Consider the following 19,951-nt stretch of genomic DNA (forward strand, 5'->3'; position numbering starts at 1 on the left):
CGGTATAGTACAGGAGAAAATATAAAACCGTTTGGAATGTAATGCTGAACAGACACATGATTTTCTGCAATTTTTCATTGACAGATACAACAATCACTATTCAAGATCGAAAATTTCCTAGATTCATCTGACGGTTTTGCGAAAAATTGGTCATAAAAAGTAGGACAGAAATATATTTTCAATACATTGTATGTGTCCTGCAAAAGGAAAGGACACCCAACTTGTAGCGAAATAATTGTCAAATGTTGGGCAAAACACTTACGTAATATTGTTGTAGATATGAAACTTGGCTTACCTGAAAATAAAAAACGATTTTAGAACCAACTATTTAAAATTAAATTTTCTTTTGGAAAATGGAGGATGGTTGTATGTGGTTCGATTCGTTTCAATTGTGCAACAATGACGACAAAAATAATTAAGAGTCTTGACTAGTTTGATACTGCATACTTTAATTTATGTTAAAACTAATGAAGTAATAGATTTTGAGGAAGTAAAAGCTATGTAGTGACAATAAATGAAACGTAGTGACTATTCGCAGGCGCCTGCCAATAGCCAAATTATTACTAAATATGCTATTGCATCTTCCTCATACAAAATGCTATTGGCGGGCGAACTTGTCTGCGAATAGTGTTTTCCCTTTTACGGAGGCTATTGGCAGGCGCCTGCCAATAGCATTTTCTCTTTTACAAAGTCTATTTACAGGTTAAATTGCCTGCTAATAAAATCTACGTAAACGAAAACCCTTGCAAGACATGAAAGACATAGAGGGTTTCTTTCGAAAAACAGGATAGAGAAATCGGATTTTCTTGTGGACTTATGCCTAGATACCTTGAGCGAACCCCACTTAGCTGTTTGAGCAAATTTCTAGCTGCTTGTAGGGCTAGTTTCCTTATAAAAATTTCTCCAGGTACACGAAACGTTAATGGTCGTGTAGAATACATAGGCCAGAAATTGTCTTGCAAGTGTTCTTCCCGACAAATTACCATAAAATTGGTCCCCAGTTTTTGGATTACAAAATGTTCTTCACTGACAAAAAGAGGGAAGAGGGAAAAGCAACAAAAACATCAAAAAACTCTTTCCCCTAATTGATCAAAAAGTCCATTTTAAAATGTGTCCGACTTCGGCAGGCCGTTTTTCAAAAGAATACCTCAAAAAGTTTCGAAAAACTCACCTGCTGCAGGTAACTTTGTCTCCACGTAATCTACATTATCAGCCGCAGCTGTATGGGGCGCTACAGCTGTGGAAGCTATTGTTGATTACCTGGAGACAAAGTTACCTGCAGCAGATGAGTTTCTCGATTTTTAGACCCGTACGAAGTACTGGGGTCTTGTAGGTTTACGCATACGTTTGTAACACGTCGAATTGGACTCCCTGAGTAAGGGGAAACCTATTGTGGTTGTCTAGAGATGCCAAATCCGCAAAAAAAAAGTCCGTCTGTCCGTCTGTCTGTCTGCACGATAACTTGAGTAAAACGCATCCGATTTTGAAAATTCTTTTTTTTCCCGTTTGGTAATGTCAAAAGACAGGCTAAGTTCGAAGATGAGTGATTTTGGATCGACCCCTCCCGAGCTGTGGCCCAATAAGTGCTTTACGGTTTTTCGAAGATATCTCCGGACATTTAAACGTTAAACTTGTAAATGATACGTCAAATAAAAGGTATTTACAATACCGATCGACAAAAAAACAGTTTATGGAAATCGGATGACCGACTCGTGAGTTAGACCCCTTGGTGTGAACCAGGCACAGGGCGGCAAGCAGTTTTTGCTTGTAGGTCGGCCACATTTCAACATATTTCGTCTGTTTTAGCTTTATTAGATAGGCATTGACCGTACCAATCAGGGAAAAAAAAGTTTTTGAAATTATGTTCACCGGAGCGTGAGCTAGGTCTCTTGGAGTGAGCTCTTATGTGGCTACTCGGCCGTACAGTGAACGTGGAGTATTTTGTCAATATCTCGAGTAAATTTTGACCGAATTTCATGATTTTTTTTTGTTTGAAAGGTATTAACGAATGTAAAGCGTCGGTAAAATTTCCGGTCTCCTAACAAAATGGCTGCCGGTGGCCATATTGGATTTCAATAAAAGTGATATATCTTGGGAAAAATGATGCTTAGAGAGTTTCTGTTAACATGGAAATAATTTGTTATGTGTGTGGGGTTTCAGGGATTCCATATACGGACATCTATATATACCTATATACAGCTATATTGAGCTATATACAGGCATATAGAGCTATATAATAGCATATATTTATCTGTGAAATGTTTATTTACAGTGAAATATAGGTAAATATAGCGGTATATAGCTGTTTAAATAGGAATTTATGAAATTTGTCTTCGTACGGGGCTGTCTATATTGCCTCCGGCAATTTAGTTGTATATGATAACAAGGCAAAGAGTGGATAATGTAAGTGATTTAAAAGGAAGAATAGTTTTTCAGCAGAGAAGAAAATGAAGTAAGAGAAATGAAGAGTTTCACATTAAAGGCTTTTGATACGAATAGGTGTTTCGTACGGGTCGGCGTTAGCTATGTTTTTTGTCAGTGTTGCTATGCAAGATTTCTAAAGAAAAATGCGTTTCCTTACACCTGTTAAAAACGTCCATCTAAAAACATCGACGCTCAGAATTCGATAAGAAATTCGAAGCCCATTTTGATTGACAGTATTTCTCGAGGCTCTACTAAAAGTTTCACTTCACTTCACCGTGAATATGAGCTAATTTGATGCCATACAATTACATAATTAGAAGACGAAACATTTGAACAATCTTGAAACACATACAATTGAAGTCCCCAATTATCACGAATTGCTGAGTACGAATGAAAGTACATCAACAAGATCATAATAATAATAATAATAATAATAGCATGCACGGAAAATGTTCATTTAATAAAGTAAAATTTGAACAACAAAACGATTTCAAATATATAATGGAAAGCAAGAAACCCCCGAAAAAGAATTAGCACCTGTCTAACTAAATTCAAACATTTATATTATTTAATGAACAAACAATGCACGGAGTAATTTGCAAGTAGACTCAGGTATATGCACACGAAATAAAATACAAATAATGCAAGTTGTTGATGCACAACATCCAAAACAGGCATGGATGTATCTTTTATGAAAGAATACAAAAAAAAAAAAATTTGTTATGCAAAACACGATTCACATAATTCGTGCGATATTCCATTTAATATGAAGCAGTAACACAGCTTTATGAATATAAATATTGTAAACATGCTCGTGTAATTAGGTATAATAAGTTGACTTGCAGTGCTAACAAAGAGGTTGCGCATACAAAGTGAACGATGATGATTTTAGATTGACTTTCGTTGGTACTATCAAAATCTAATCGTTGATGGAAGAAATATCCCGCGACCTGGCAAAGATGCATTGAGGTACAATAAATTCGAGGAATATTCTCTCGAATAAAATCATTGAACAAATTTCATGAATATTTATCTGAGCCGGGTACGTCGCCTTATTGGATCCAAGGCTTTTCTTCATCTGTCGCGAAGTTTCTGTTATTTGTTTACAATTTTTTTTTATTATTATCATTTAGAAAATTGCACATAACACGGTATACATAATAAAATACGTGACAGACGTTCAAGTCAACTGAATGATAAATGAATAATGGATGAATGTACAGCTATAAATATTCAAGACATAAAAAGTACAGCACAGCACATATGGGGAAAAATTGATTTTGAAATAATTATCCAAATTAGTTTGAGCTGAATTTGTCTACGCTTCAATTCTCCACCGTGAGAAATTGTTGTTGTTACATTGTAGGTAACCAGATATTATTGAAATTATGTAAAGATTTAAGGCTTAATACGTCTTCCATACAGTTTCAGTAGCTACGTACTAGCCTCCCACCAAAATGACCTGGGTTCGATTCAGAGCCTAATATTTGGGAATCGTTTTTGAGAATTTTTGGGAATTTAGGGAATTTTTGGGAATTTAGGGAATTTTTGGGAATTTAGGGAATTTTTGGGAATGTTGGTAATTAATTCCAAAAAATTCACTAAAATTCCCAAAAAATTTCTTTTTTTTGCATTTTTATAATTAAATGCTCGTAAAAGATCAGGAACAAACAAAATATTCCTATCAGCTGACAAATACCTAATATCACATTTCGATTCTGTAGAGTTTCCGTACGTGAGTTCATCATGGCAGAGATTTTTTTAAATTAATTTCTATAAAAAAATAGAAAACGTTTTTATTACAAAACTAAACTTTTATTAAAAATGGCTCGCGGTTTATTCTGGTGGTTATCGAAACTTTATATGTTGTGGCACCAAACGATGAAACCACTTTTTTCAAAAAATATTCTAATAAGAAGTTATCATCGAAAATGTTTTTCATAGAAGGTTGGAGTGTAGACTGCTCTTAAAATAATTATTTTTGAGTTATAGCCGCAAAACGGTTTTCGGTACCCTCTGACATGCTTTCACCTTTGAACACTTTAACCGAAAATTTAAAAAAATGTTCGAAAAAAATGAAAGATACGACTCTCTAGAATTGAAGACGAATCTATCACTCCTTAAAATCGGAGACCACTTGTTCCCCTATCACCATCACCTCCAGTTTTGGCGATATGCCGCTTAAGCTCAATTTACTGAATATATTATATTCAATATGTTCTGAAATATTTGTTGTTTTTTTTGGGAATTTTTGGGAATTTTAGGGAATTTTAGCGAATTTTTGGGAATTTAGGGAATTTTAGGGAATTTTTGGGAATTTTTGAGAATTTTTGGGAATTTTGGGAATTTAGAGAATTAATTCACAAATATTAGGCTCTGGTTCGATTCCCGTGTCCGACAATTCCACATGGAATTTTTCTAGCGATTATGTCGCGTTGGTACCGTCCTAAAGTTGACTCAAGCTTCATAATTGAACAACGATGTACACACTGAATGACTCGTATGACGTAACACAAATATGAAGAATTTGTATGTATATGTTAGCCTACATTTAGGCGAGATATCAATTTAGAACCAAACTTTCTTCAAAAAGTATTTGTATCCTTCGAAACGTGGTTTGGAAGTCACGTCAAGCCAGTGGTCCAGACTGCAGTTGCTAAAAGGCTCTCTAAATAATTTAAATCAAATCATATATCTCCGTAGAGAAACGGAATTAACTGAAAGTAATGTCACAAGTATCCAATGCCAAATTAAAAAATGTATTTTGGTCTAGAAGCCAGTTCTGCCCAGCTCACATACATATTTAATAACTCAATAGCGCAGAGTCGAGACTTCACATTTAATTTATCGAATTGCCGGTTGTGTGTTCGAAACTCAACCGCAACACAAATAATTCGTTCCATCAGGTTGTTGTCCATAATAATGACATCCGATTGAATGTGTTATTAGGTTGAGTCTTGGATTTAGTAGAGATAATGTCTCTTTGTTTTACTTGTAGTTGTTCGTTGGTAATGCCATTCAGTCAGTTAGGCGAAAAGTCCGTTGACGGTGTGTGTTGTCTTCTTACATTATATCTGTCGATTATCACTACACCTAATGTAAAATTTCCCAAGTTGAAATTCAACTTCTTTCGAAATTGTAAAGTAATGTCTAAGTGACGGCATTACGACCTATATCAGTCAAATAGTAATTAAGGGTCGCGATGTGGTCAATTCTTTCGGTTTGCCGATTATGTACGATTGATTTACGAGTCAGCAGATCGAGTGTGTCCTGATAAAACGTTAACCGAACTCGGTCGTAAATAATGTCGCGTCGAGCGAGATTGTAAATTTAGTTTTAAGTCGTATGAAAGCAGTCACTTATCACTGAGAATAAAGATACATTTTTAAAGAATTCGATTGTGTCGCATACGTTGTTGGCCTGAGGCCTTGTAAAGTTTTGCAGTGCTCAACTTTTAGTTTCATTAATAAGAAGAGATTTGAGATGAAATTAAATACTTAAATACAAATACAACGAAAGAAGCTCATAAATTCCGACTGTCCGGTAATCTGCTGCCGACACAACGAGAAAAATAAACGATTAGCACAGCCTAGTGTGCTCTTATATAGCAAAACTTCTGTTGCAACTATTGAAGTAAAAGATTTTGCATCACAAAAGTTATGAGATATGACAAACAAGAGGGGCAACAGATTTAACGATTGAATTAGAGGTGAATGGGCTGCCCATAAAAGTGGGCTGCCCACGCCCATGGGCATGCCCACGGGACATGGGCACTTTACAATTTCGTGGGCATAGGGCGCAGCATGGGCACTTTTCAAAAATGTGTGATCCCACAAACTTAAGTCTTAAGTGCAGTCTAGACTTTCCGTACGATGTAATATTCATTCAAGGAATTTTAAAACGGCTATCGCACATATAATCGTGTTTCCAACTGTGCTGTCAACATCGGTTTCGCCTCAGATTGACAATTTTCACATTTTTAGCGAAAATTTCCTATGTGGGCCTTGCGCATGGGCTGGGCAGTGGGCATGCTTTTAAAGATTCTTGGGCATGGGCTGCGCCGTGGGCATGCTTTTTTAAATTATTGGGCTTTGGGCAGGGCGGGCATAAAAATTAGGTATGCCCACTCACCTCTAGATTGAATATCAAAAACACAAGAGAGGAAATAATTCTTCTTCGTCTGTTGCATTTTCTTGAAATTCCTTGTTGACGTCTTTGAGTTGGGGACATTGTAGGATATGATCGGACGTTTGCTCCTTACTGTGACAAGAGATGCAGGTTGGTGATTGGACAACACCGATTCGTTCCAAATGTTTGTGTAGCAAGTCATGTCCGGTTATTTTTCGTTATTAATTGTAAATAATGAAAGAACCTGAAGGTCACATTTATAACGAGTCAGTTGACGGACATGATGGACAAGAGCGTAAAAAATTGTAAACTTTGAAATTTGTAGAATAAAAGAAATATTTGTTGAAACGGCTGTCGTGCAGTACCAAACTCGACTTTGTACGCAAAGTGAAGCCAAAGTAAAATACGAAATGTGAAGTACGTTAGTCCCCTAAATAATTTTATAAATGTGTATGTTACGTAACATGCGGTTAATTAGGCGATTCCGAAATTGCGATTTTCACTTATAAAAGTTTGAACTTGACGTATAATGTGGAAATAATAAGTAATTTCTCTATACAAGGTCCATATAGAGAGTTAATCAAAAAACCGCAATCTCCCTATTATGATTTCAGTGTTTTTGCTACGTAAGTCTACCTATGTTCCAGGTCAAATGTTCTAATTTTGAACTTGTCAGGCCAATACAGTCATTTTGAAAACATTAGTTTTTTTTTGCGAAGCAAACATTTTTCAGAATAGATTTTTGATAAAACCATCATCCTTCGACCAAAGATCCTCAAAGAACTTGATTTGATTTCTGTTTCAAAAATTACCTAAAACCCGTCGACTTGAAAGGTGAAAAATGTGCAAACAAATTCAGCAAATTAAATAAATTTCCTTTTGAATTCATTATTCCAAATAACGTAAAACGGTTGTAATAGCTGACGCTCACATTTTTCAAATACTAGCCGGCAACGTCGTCATTACCCATCTTCCATTCAACTATATTCGTTTAAATTTACGTAAACAGTAAATAAGGAAAAACGATTTTCAATTATTTCTGAAAATTTAATCAAACTCAACATGCCTGTTCTTCATTTATCTCCTGAGGCTATACACGGAATATAATTCTTTTTCTTCCATTTCGCCCTCCTCCTACCGGCAATATAAATACATTAAACCGTTATTGTATATATAATTTGCATACAAATTAACGTGTGTGAATATACTGAAATTGTATTGAAGTATTTTGATCTTATCAATCCAAATCAAAAGACAAAAAAATTTATTCAAAAACAAAATAATCAAGATTCGGATGTGTATACCCATAATATTGTAAACGGTATAAGTGTATATATGTGTGTAAAGACAAGGGATATTTAGATACCGACAACTCAGCAATTTTATCAAAATAACAAAAAAAAATATTTGAAAGCCCGCATCTTATACTTTTTATTTTTGAATTCGTTTTTTTTTCTTCTGTTTCCTTTCATTATTTTTTTGTTCCACATTACCTTGATATCGATGGGGTGTGGGAAAACATTTTCCCATAGCAACAGACATTACCGTTACCATACAACACCGTGTAACATGGTACATTTGACATTGTTTCTTTCGAGTTGAGCTAGCTCACAGCAAAGAATAAAATATAATCCACGAAGAATGTGTGTTCAATGCACAAACCGTATTGTGTCGATTCTTTATAAAGGTGAAGAATTAAGGTACGGTCATATGGTAGTTACATCTTGTAAAAGTTTCTTTGAACTGATTCAATACCAGTCTTACTATCGGAATAGGATTAGGGCTTCTTTTAAAGAGAACTGCGACCGAACTCGTTCGTCATCCCACATATGCATTCAATTAAAACTTCCTATAAACACAGTCAAAACTGACCTTTTAACTATACGAAAGTAATCATGTTGCTAAGTGCCAGTCGAAATTGGATAGAGCAGAAGGCATCTCTTTTAAGGCATTTCTTTTTCTCTAAGGTCGTATGGACTTATAATGAAAAAAGCCCACTTTCCCTTATTTTATTTTATTTTTTCAGAAAAAAATGTTCTTTCTAGACATCGATTTCTTCCTCTTTTATTTTACAATAAAAACATTTTTTTTTCCTCGACGAGAAAAACCCTTTTGTACTTTACATTTTCTTACAATTTGTATTACAAGAGGGTTACCTTACTGCTTCCAGCAGATAATACTGGTCTTTTAATATAATTTGTCAATATATGTGAACGGCACTATATGCCCGGTATGTTAGAATACACCCCACATATAAAATTCTGTTTTTATTGTTCGTCGTAGATGTGGAGCTGCATCTTTTAGTAGGATAGTTTCGTTTTTCTCTCTTTTCTTGGGGGGTAGTTAAACTTTAACCTTCTATCTCGCCTTCTATTCATCACAATTTATGAATTGAATATGTTAATTCGGACGTTCGGGAATTAGTCTTGATCGTTCTTTGGAATTTCGGAAATTTGTTGTGGAAAAGGACATTGCAGACCCCGTAACAATAGCAAAAAACTGACTCTCTCTATTTCGATCTTCTGCATACCATCAATGCATGAAAGAGGCTAGCGGAAGCAACTGAAGATGGTCAGTCCATTCTGACCTAGCACTGCCGCTAGTCCTCGAGGTCGAAACTTTTTCTTCTTCTTTTTACAACTATACGTTATGTGCGGGCAAGGGATGAGTTATAGCTCTGTTTGTCGTTCCGATTAGTCGTTCTTTGAAAGTCGGAGAATGTGATAAGGAATTAGGTTCTTGAAATCTGCTCCCCTGAGATTTTCGTCTCAGGTTAAGCAAATTTGGTCTGCATAAATGTTTGTTTAAAGTAAGCTGCAAAATCTTATCAGGCTACGACAGTGACAGTCAACCTCAAAAGAGTAGTTTTACATTTAAGCGTGATAATGGAAATGAACAACAAAGGGTTTCTGCCACTGTTTCGATGAAATGATTTGTAAGAACTAAATTGATGCTTTGCACTTAATAGTGTCATGTCATCAGGCGATGGCGACGGTGGCAAAGCGATGACCAAGGAGGTAGTCACACCTTTTCGTATGTAAAAGTTTAGTGAATCATAAGCAAAATGACATTTATTTCAAACCGCTTCATCACTAAACCCGCCTTCACGTACGTTCTTTGATGCAAAATTATCACCAGCCCTACGGCTACTATGGAAGGGTTACGGTTAATGTTCGACTAAGCTTAGAACTCTCTTTAAATTTGCGTAGCGATTGAGAGTATGTTACAATTCAGAACTACCTTGATGAGTTTATCGTAAGTTTAGTAATTTCACAAGCCTGTGAAAATTGTTTTTATGGAAAGACAGTTGTAGTTCTGTTTGCTTTTTAATATCGAAAAAGTTGAAAAGTTGAAAAGTGCTCACATAAGCATGGACTTATTAAAGACATATGTTTGTTCTGTATTTCAACATGTATCGTCCTTCTATAGCTAAAAGGTATCTAAAAACTAATCAATAAAAAGTTGTTGAACGAATTCGGTTATAAACGTTACATCAAAGGAAGTAATAGATGCAATACTGGTAATATGTTTTAGATTTAGTCTAAAAATATTTAGCTGAACATTTTCAACGCTAAGCAGATGGTAAACCAGATAAATATTGTCGCATTTGTGCCATATTCCGTGGCAATCCAATTAACGAGCTTTCTTTAACTTATTAACACATATCAAACCGGTAACATAGTTGACACGTTATTGGTCTGGAGATAACCGAATGAAAAATCGGTGTCTACCCCTAAATGGACAGCACAATTTAATTCCCATTTTACATTTAGGTCTCCATGACTAAAAGCAATAATATACATGAACCCATAAACACCTTCATATTACACCATCCATTTCATACATAAAGCAGCAAAATTACCCATGAAATGGCAACATTAAATTTTATTTTTACCAAATTAAGAATTTTTTATTGCTTCTCGCAGACTAATTGGGCATAGAAAAATAAAATGAAATAAAAAGCGTATTCTGCTTTCCATTAAAGTTCGCAATAATTTCGCCGTCCTACATCATTTCCTCGTTTCCACTTCAAAAACACGAATGGGATCTTTAAAATTTTATATTTTAATCATGTTTTCCCTGGAAGAGCTAAGCTTCTGAAATTCAGAGTGATTCGTATAAATATATATTCCGAACAAAAATGCTGTGTATACGTTAACTTCTAACTTTAAATATACAAATATTTTGCTGTCATTGTTGTTGCTCCAGACCATAAAATATATTTTAAGTTCGAAATAATTTTTCGTAAATTATTAAATTTATTTATGATCCCTGTTTTGATATCTCGTCTCTGAATCATCTAAATCTTTATAGAAAGTTGAAACAGCACCACTCTTTTCCGGGAAAGAAAGATGGGAAAAAAAATGTTTTCTTCCTTTTTTCAACATTGACTTATGGGTATTATGATGTTATAGAGGTATACATAGCATTATACAAGACGACTTTCGAGTGTACAATATCGTTTTGATGTTGGATTTATTGCACTTAAATTTTAATGTTTGAATGTAGGGTTCGCAAACCAGTCAGCTGAATGCATATTTTACATTTTACAGACAATGTATTCAGTACATTGCAGGTTTATGTGTATCATGAGAGGGTGCATATTTTTAAAGAATATTAAAAAACGAGTCTGTTCCAGAATTTTACAATATTTTTTTTTTGGTTCGGTTCATCATTCAGCAGCTTCTTACTGAACTATTTTTGGATATGAAATACATTGATAGATTCAAGAAATTTTATTGAAATGTCTCATTTTTTGTTGAATTAGATGTGGTGACGTCACTCGTAATCTGGTTTGTAAGATTTCTGGTTCTGGTAGAATTTCACACAAAATTTTTAAGAGTAAAAAAATATCAAACGGAGTAAAAGACGAACACATTTTAGTGAACAACTTATGATGTAGGTTATGAGTGTCAGTCATAGTCAATGTTATTCCCTTGACTGAAAGTCATGGGTCTTACGGATGATAAACACCCTAAAATGTTTGTCACACAATGATCACTACTATGATTGAAAATGCATGAGTGTATGACCAAAAACCTTAAATACAGAAAATGTTTGTCACACTTTGATGATTCGTTGATAACACGATAACTTGAGTAATTTTCAACGGATTTCCAAAAACTTTTTTTTATTTGACGGGGAATTAAATTCCTCAGGTTAAGTTCGAAGATGGGTTATAACGGACGGGTGATCTTAGAGATATTCTCAGGAGAATTTTTGTCTGGTCGCTTGATTCCACGATAACTCGAGTAGTTTTCGACGAATTTCCAAAAACTTTTTTTTTATCGACGGGGAATTAAATTGCTGAGTCTAAGTTTGAAGATGGGTGATCTTAGAGATATTCCCAAAAGAATTTTTGTCTCGTTCCGAGATAACACGATAGCTTGACGTAATCCTCAACGGATTTCAAAAACTTTTTTTTATTCAACGGGGAATTCCATTCCCGAGGATAAGTTCAAAGTTGGGCTATGACGGTCGAGGGATCTCAGAGATATTCCTAAAAGAATTTTTGTATCGTCCCGTGATATTATCGTGTTATTAGTTGAGTAATTCTTAATGGTCCACAAAAGACAATTATCCCACTAAGAAAGACATTTTTGGGTTAAGCTCGTTAATGGAATATACTGGAGTAATATTCTAGGATTTATTCCAAAATTGATGATAAGAAAAAAATTAAAGTTTGGACGAGTGTGAACTTTGCGGCCAGAGCGAAGCGAGGGCCGTAATCACACGAGTTTCATTTTTATTCAATATGTAAGCAAGAAATTCGCCTCTTTCCAGGGTCTGTATCTCGTGCTGCCTTTTTGATGGTATCTTTTCATCAGAATCCTTTTTTCAAAACACACGACCACGAATGTATTAGCTTTCAACAGAAAGTAGATTTGGTTGTAGTCACTTGACCAGTTCTGAAAAAAGTGACCAGTGTATCGAAATTTTCATAAACTGCTCAGTTTTCTCAGGGTTGGTCAAACTGCTACAACCAAATCTATTTTATGTTGAAAGCTAACACATTCGTGGTCGTTATTGCGGTTGTACATACTTGAAAAATGATAATTTTGGTGGAAATATATCACCAAAAGACAGTATTTAAAAATCACCCAAATGTATACTTTTCAGCAAATCATCGATGCCTCTTAAGTACTGAAAATACGTATGAGCCAGTATATGATCAAGTGCTGGAATTTCTCATATACGTGTTTTGTATCGAAAGTAGGGTATGCATACCCTGGTATACTTTTATATACTTTTAGAGTGATTTTTTTTTGCTCGGACTACAAAAATCTTCTTGAGAAAAGTAGTCAGTCAGTCAAGGGATCTGACCCATCCAAAAGATGGGGCCTAGTTTAGAAAAAAAAAGTTAATGATGCATCCAGGGCAAACCACTTCATTTGCAACTCTTTATTTTTTTGGTGTGCACCTAATTTGCAATTCTTTTTTCCGGGTGCAAGTTTTTTTCAAATTGGTATATACATTCAATGCAGGCAACCTTTTGTAACAATTTTTTATTTTTTCAAATGCAAGCGAACTCCAATTTACTTTACAATAGAAAGGTTTATTTGGTGTTAATGCAGCGAAGGGATATAAACATCGCGAAATTGTACACTAAGTGCATTAGAAACAACGATGACTAGGCTATGAGCTTTGAACAGTATTCTCATATAATGCAAAATTTAGGTCAACACTAACGAGTTACAAGACATTGTGGGACGTAGAAGACTTACTTATCTAATCAGCAAAATACCACATTTTAAGTACTGATCTTGGCTCACTGTTGTTGGCGTTGGATTTCCATGACGTAGAGATATATCATTAAAAAAACACTTTTCAGAAACGGATCATCTGTTGTCGAAAACGTTAAAAAATGGGTGGTGCGCTCTGGTTTGTATTGTTTTATATAGTAAAATGTATGTTCAAACAAATGAAGTAAAAGATTTTGCATCATACACGCGTTGATATTTTAGACAGAGGGATTTTTTTGAAAAACAGAATACCGAAATCGGACGCATTTTCCAGTGGACTTTTTTTATGTGGCTAGAAAAGTATTCGACCCTAGAAGCCAAAGCCACTTTCAAAAAAATTCTTCGAAGTTTGTGTGGCTGGTGAAAGGTGATCAAAAATCGAAACCTTGCACTTTTCTTACAAAAAATTCTCCAGTTACGCGAGCCGTACAGGGTCGTGTGGAGTGTCAGTAGAAAGGTAATCACACGTACTATTGAGCCGAATAGGGACTTATTGGGTTTAAAATTCATCCACACTGAAATATGTGCTGTTAAAGTTTTCAACCGAAGACTTACACTGTTCTTACTGAAATTTCTCGAGGTACACAAAACGTGCATGGTCGTGTGGGGTATCATTTGAAAGGTAATTTTATGTGCTTTTAGGCCAAATAGGGTCTTATGAAGTTTGGATGCATCTATGATGAAATATGTACACCTAAACATTTCAAATTCTATTTCATCGTAAATGCATCCAAACCACTTAAAACCCTATTTGGCCCAAAAGCACATAAAATTACCTTTCAAATGATATGCCACACGACCATGTACATTTTGTGTACATCGAGAAATTTCACAAAGAACACTGAAAGTCTTCGGTTGAAAACTTTAACTGCACATATTTCAGTGTCGATGAATTTTAAACACAATAAGTCCCTATTCGGCTCAATAGTACGTGTGATTACCTTTCTAATGACACCCCACACAACCCTGTACGGCTCGTGTAACTGGAGAAATTTTTGTAAGAAAAGTGCAAGTTTTCGGTTTTTGATCACCTTTCACCAGCCACACAAGCTTCGAAGAATTTTTTTGAAAGTGGTTTTGGCTCCTAGGGTCGAATATCTTTCTAGGCACATATAAAAAAATCCACTGGACAATGCGTCCGATTTCGGTAGGCTGTTTTTCAAAAAAATCCCTCACAACAGAAGTAACAGATTTATTGAGTGAAGCGCGCGAGATGACGAGACTTAACATATCGATTTCGCCCAGTGCGATAATACTTTAGAGTTTCCGCGCTAATAACACCCTCAGGGCGTTCATAACCACTTTGAAGTGATAAAAACGTCCATGATCGCCCATGATGAGAAAATTGAGTAAGTTTCTTCACGGACGCCTGTAAAAAGAACAAAAGAACTGTTTTGACAATTTATGTAAAGGGAATACCGCCTCTTCTGGGCTTTATAAACGATTTTCTGGGCGTTAAAGACACCCTGGAGGTTTGCATTAGCGCTCTCTGGACGTTTTTAGCGCTCTATGGACGTTTTTAGCGCTCTCTGGATGTTATTACCGCTCTCTGGATGTTATTACCGCGAAATAAAGACAGTGTTTTTAACGTACTGCACGTTAATAACACCCAGAATGATCCCTGTGAGCGTTATTAACACCCAGGGCAAAATCGATGAGGATGTTGTGTCTTGCCACCAAAGCACGGTAAACTTTCAGTTTCCAAAGTTTAATGAAGCTGAATACCAGCTTAAAATAAGTCTTGTTGTAAAGTTTGCTCGAAAATGTGGAAAGACCAACGTGAGAATATCTGCGCTATATTTTTAAAGAACCTTTTGACTTGAGGGCAATACCGAGATTCATGACAATAAGCTAAAGTATAATCACAATTCATCAGCAAGCTAAAAGAACCACTCAAGTCACGGTCCAAAAAACTAAAATAACAAAATTCGCTAAACTGAATTTTCAGCATTCAGAAACTGTAAACAATCCGTTCTAAATGAAACTAACGAATTCTCATTATTGTATAATAACTATACTCGAAACCCTCAGTTAACGCCTTTTCCTCTATATATTTAAACGGGCATATATGAAGTATTCATGCATGATCCACTTATCAAACCTCTACCTCAATACTTCATTTCCACATTACAATGCCCCAACACTATAAACTTTTTTCTCTCCATTCATCGCCATATAATAACATAATGTAGTGCTCATATTATGTATAGAACAACATAATTAATTTTATTCAGGCCAACTCACGGCTACAGCAATTAAAGCATTCGTTATCCACAACAAACCCCACCTCGGATATTAGATATTACACATATTCGTTATGTATAAAATGGGATTCTCGTGGAATGGGTGCAAAAGAAAGTGGTGTGAGGCAATAGCATAAAGCCATAAGGGTCGTTTACTTTTTAGCACATCATTTAAGTAATATTAGGAAAAGAAAAGAAGAACAAAAAACACTCGTCTAATATGATGGCTAACTTAATTTTTTTTTTCTGCTGTGGAATTGGGAGTCGGGGATGGTTTTCTGACTCGTATAATATGACTTATTGCGAGGTATGACGTGACTATTTTTATAGGCTGCTTTTGATGAAGGGGAGTGATGAGTTCTGGGTGATTTTTTTTTGGTGTATGAGAAGATATATATGTATACACAAACTCACACACATACGTAATACATAATTGGGTGATGGTGTAAACACACGCGTTCGGTAATAGGTATATTATAGGCAAAATAGAAAAGACGTGTAAACAATAAATTTTCCGCAGCTATTTATTGCTGGGTGATGAGAAATTCATATAATATTTTTGTGGGTGGCTGTTTAGGCATTGGTTATAAGAAATATATTAAAAATATGTCTAGTGGTGGCAATATACATCCAGGGGTGCTGTATTGGAATTTCTTGATTTATTTCTTTATTTCGTGAAGATATTTATCTGGTATTGTGCTAATGTTTGGAGGCCTCGTTTTTTATATTTGAAAATTTATGAGTTGTGTCGATTTTATACCAGTTTTAGCTTTCATTAACTTTATTGTGGGGACTGTGTGTATTGATTAATGAGTGTCTCAATTTCATGGTGTCTATTTATGTTTATAAAACTGATACCGCGTGTACTTAATGTCTGTATTGGCTCGTCGTTTCGAAAGCAATTAAATTGGATTTTGAATAAATGAGCACATGGAAATGAAGCCTTTACATGTGCCTAGGACAGTTTACGATCAATTCAATATTGAAGCCTGAAAAAGCAAAATTTTCGCATGCGTCTATATCATCTGTTAACTACAGCGGCGAAAACTGTAAGCAAAAACGTTGTGGCTTAGGTGCTTGTATACGGCAAAATGTATGTTAAAGCCAATGAAGTAAAAGATTTTGTTTCAATTCAATCTGTGTCAAAACGTCAACGAAAGGAAGTAGCAGATTCGATAGTTGTGATCATGATATGCCTGCCGAGTGTTGTGTAAGGTGTACGGTAATTCTTTTTCGAATTTTTGTTTAATCAAAATATCGGTATGATAAACGAGAATCGCAGCAGAATGGCGTCGACATTATACAATTAAGACATTTCTTTTTTCAACTATACGTTATGTGCGGGCAAGGGGAGAGTTATAGCTCTGTTTGTCGTTCCGATTAGTCGTTCTTTAAAAGTCGGAGAATGTGAAAAGGAATTCGGTTCTTGCAATCTGCGCCCTTGAGCTTTTCGTCTCAGTTTAAGCAAATTTGGTCTGAGGGATTCTTTTGAATTTCGACTGACCGAAATCGGCGCTATTTTTTCCGGGACTTTTTTATATATGCCTAGTTAGGCCTTGGTGCCTAGGCCCCAAAACCAGTCTCAGATATTTTTGATCTTCTATACCTGGCTGGTTGTAAGTGGCTAAAAGTCGAAAAATGGGGTTTCGTAGTCCGGACTTCATTTCCGTAAGGTGGCGAGGACACGGGCGTGTATGGGTTCGTTGGAAAGCTGAGGTCAAGTACTCCTGGGGCAAATATTACCTTCATAAAATTTGATGATAATCGGCCGAAAATATGACTTCCGGAAAATTTCTCAAAATTGATGTAACCTCGGTGAACTTTGATGAGTGCTGCGACCTCACTAATTCAATTATTTGATTAAATTATTACTTATTATGAATGTGGAGGACCGCAGCTTTACAGCGACACCCATATGTAGTAGTTTCCACATTCATAATAAGTAATAATTTAATCAAATAATTGCATTAGTGAGGTCACAGCACTCATCGAGTGTCGACCAGTCCCATAATGGGCAATCTGATAAATTTTGAGTGGAATTGATGTATAATTGTTGTATTTTTGATTAAAAGTGTTGTACAAGAGAGGTGTTGGGTTGTATTGGAGTGGTGTTAGTGTTGTCTTACTGATGTAAAATCGAGTGAAAACTAATGTGTGGGTGGTAAGGTTGTTGCATAAATTTTAAAAAATTCGACCATCGTTTTTACATCACTTATACCACTATTCTCCACCTTAATACCACACTTTTCCACTTTGTTACCACACTTGTTGGTGTATTAGTGTGTTTTAGTGTTGGGTTGGTGTTGTCTAACTGATGTAAAGTAGATGGATTATTGTTGTAAGAATGGTGTGGTTGTTGCATAAAATGTTGCGTTTTAGTCCATCATTATACATTCCCCATACCACATTTTTCCACCTCAATACCACACTTTTCCACTAAAATATCACACTTTTCCACATTAATCTCATTACAAGGTGTTGTATCAATGTTGTGTCCATGTGGTGTAAGTGATGTAAAAGCGTGGATTATTGTTGAGTTCGTGGTGTAAAAAAGTGTTTGTCTGATCTGAATCTACTTGTCCTCAATGTCGTCAGTTCTCTTTTCTTCTTCTCTTTCGATTTAACTTTAACAACAAATACACCACGAACTCAACAATAATCCACGCTTTTACATCACTTACACCACATGGACACAACATTGATACAACACCTTGTAATGAGATTAATGTGGAAAAGTGTGATATTTTAGTGGAAAAGTGTGGTATTGAGGTGGAAAAATGTGGTATGGGGAATGTATAATGATGGACTAAAACGCAACATTTTATGCAACAACCACACCATTCTTACAACAATAATCCATCTACTTTACATCAGTTAGACAACACCAACCCAACACTAAAACACACTAATACACCAACAACTGTGGTAACAAAGTGGAAAAGTGTGGTATTAAGGTGGAGAATAGTGGTATAAGTGATGTAAAAACGATGGTCGGATATTTTAAAATTTATGCATCAACTTTACCACCCACAAATCAGTTTTCCCTCGATTTTACATCAGTAAGACAACACTGACACCACTCCAATACAACCTAACACCTCTCTTGTACAACACTTGTACATCAAAAATACAACAATTATACATCAATTCCACTCAAAATTTATCAGATTGCCCATTATGGGACTGGTCGACACTCCACTCATCAAAGTTCATAGAGGTTACATCGATTCTGAGAAATTTTCCGGAAGTCATATTTTCGGCCGATTATCATCAAATTTTATGAAGGTAATATTTGCCCCAGGAGTACTTGACCTCAGCTTTCCAACGAACCCATACACGCCCGTGTCCTCTCCACCTTACGGAAATGAAATCCGGACTACGAAACCCCATTTTTCGACTTTTGGCCACTTACAACCAGCCAGGTATAGAAGATCAAAAATATCTGAGACTGGTTTTGGGGCCTAGGCACCAAGGCCTAACTAGGCATATATAAAAAAGTCCCGGAAAAAATAGCACCGATTTCGGTCAGTCGAAATTCAAAAGAATCCCTCTCTGCATAATTGTTTGTTTATAGTAAGCTGCAAAATCTTATCAGGCTACGACGTACGCCAGTGACACTCAACCTCAAAAGAGTAGTTTTACATTTAAGCTTGATAATGGAAATGAACTTTGATGACAACAAAGAGTTTCTTCCACTGTTTCGATCTGATGCAATGATTTATAAGCACCAAATTGATGCTTTGTACTTAATAGTGTCATGTCATCAGGCCATTGCGACAGTAACAAAGAGATGACCAAGGAGGTATCTTTTCGTATGTAAAAGTTTAGTGAATCATAAGCATAATGACATTTATTTCAAACCATTTCATCACTAAACCCGCCTTCACGTACGTTCTTTTATGCAAAATTATCACCAGCCGTACGGCTTCTATGGCAGAGTTATGGTTAATCATGTCCGGAGCGTTAGCGGAGGACTTGACGCAGTCTAACTTCCAAAAACATAGCTAACGCCGACCCGTACGAAACACCTATTCGTATCAAAAGCCTTTAATGTGAAACTCTTCATTTCTCTTACTTCATTTTCTTCTCTGCTGAAAAACTATTCTCCCTTTAAAATCACTTACATTATCCACTCTTTGCCTTGTTATCATATACAACTAAATTGCCGGAGGCAATATAGACAGCCCCGTACGAAGACAAATTTCATAAATTCCTATTTAAACAGCTATATACCGCTATATTTAACTATATTTCACTATAAATAAACATTTCACAGATAAATATATGCTATTATATAGCTCTATATGCCTGTATATAGCTCAATATAGCTGTATATAGGTATATATAGATGTCCGTATATGGAATCTCTGAAACCCCACACACATAACAAATTATTTCCATGTTAACAGAAAC

At 35.6% G+C, this 19,951-nt stretch overlaps 1 protein-coding gene across 3 annotated transcripts in view; it reads right to left on the minus strand.

The window, feature by feature from the left end:
* The window catches only part of LOC119082642 (chromatin modification-related protein eaf-1-like), a 269,989-nt gene that overhangs the window by 218,877 nt on the left and 31,161 nt on the right, over positions 1-19,951 (minus strand). The window contains exon 2 of one of the 3 annotated variants that reach the window (XM_037192214.1): positions 263-295. The exons of the other annotated variants lie outside the window; for them this stretch is intronic. The gene's annotated coding sequence lies outside the window, so the exon portion shown is untranslated. The remainder of the gene's footprint in view (positions 1-262; positions 296-19,951) is intronic. 3 annotated transcript variants of the gene reach the window in all.

This window comes from Bradysia coprophila, unplaced genomic scaffold (genome assembly GCF_014529535.1).
Source record: "Bradysia coprophila strain Holo2 unplaced genomic scaffold, BU_Bcop_v1 contig_476, whole genome shotgun sequence".
Classification (NCBI taxonomy): Eukaryota; Metazoa; Arthropoda; class Insecta; order Diptera; family Sciaridae; genus Bradysia; species Bradysia coprophila.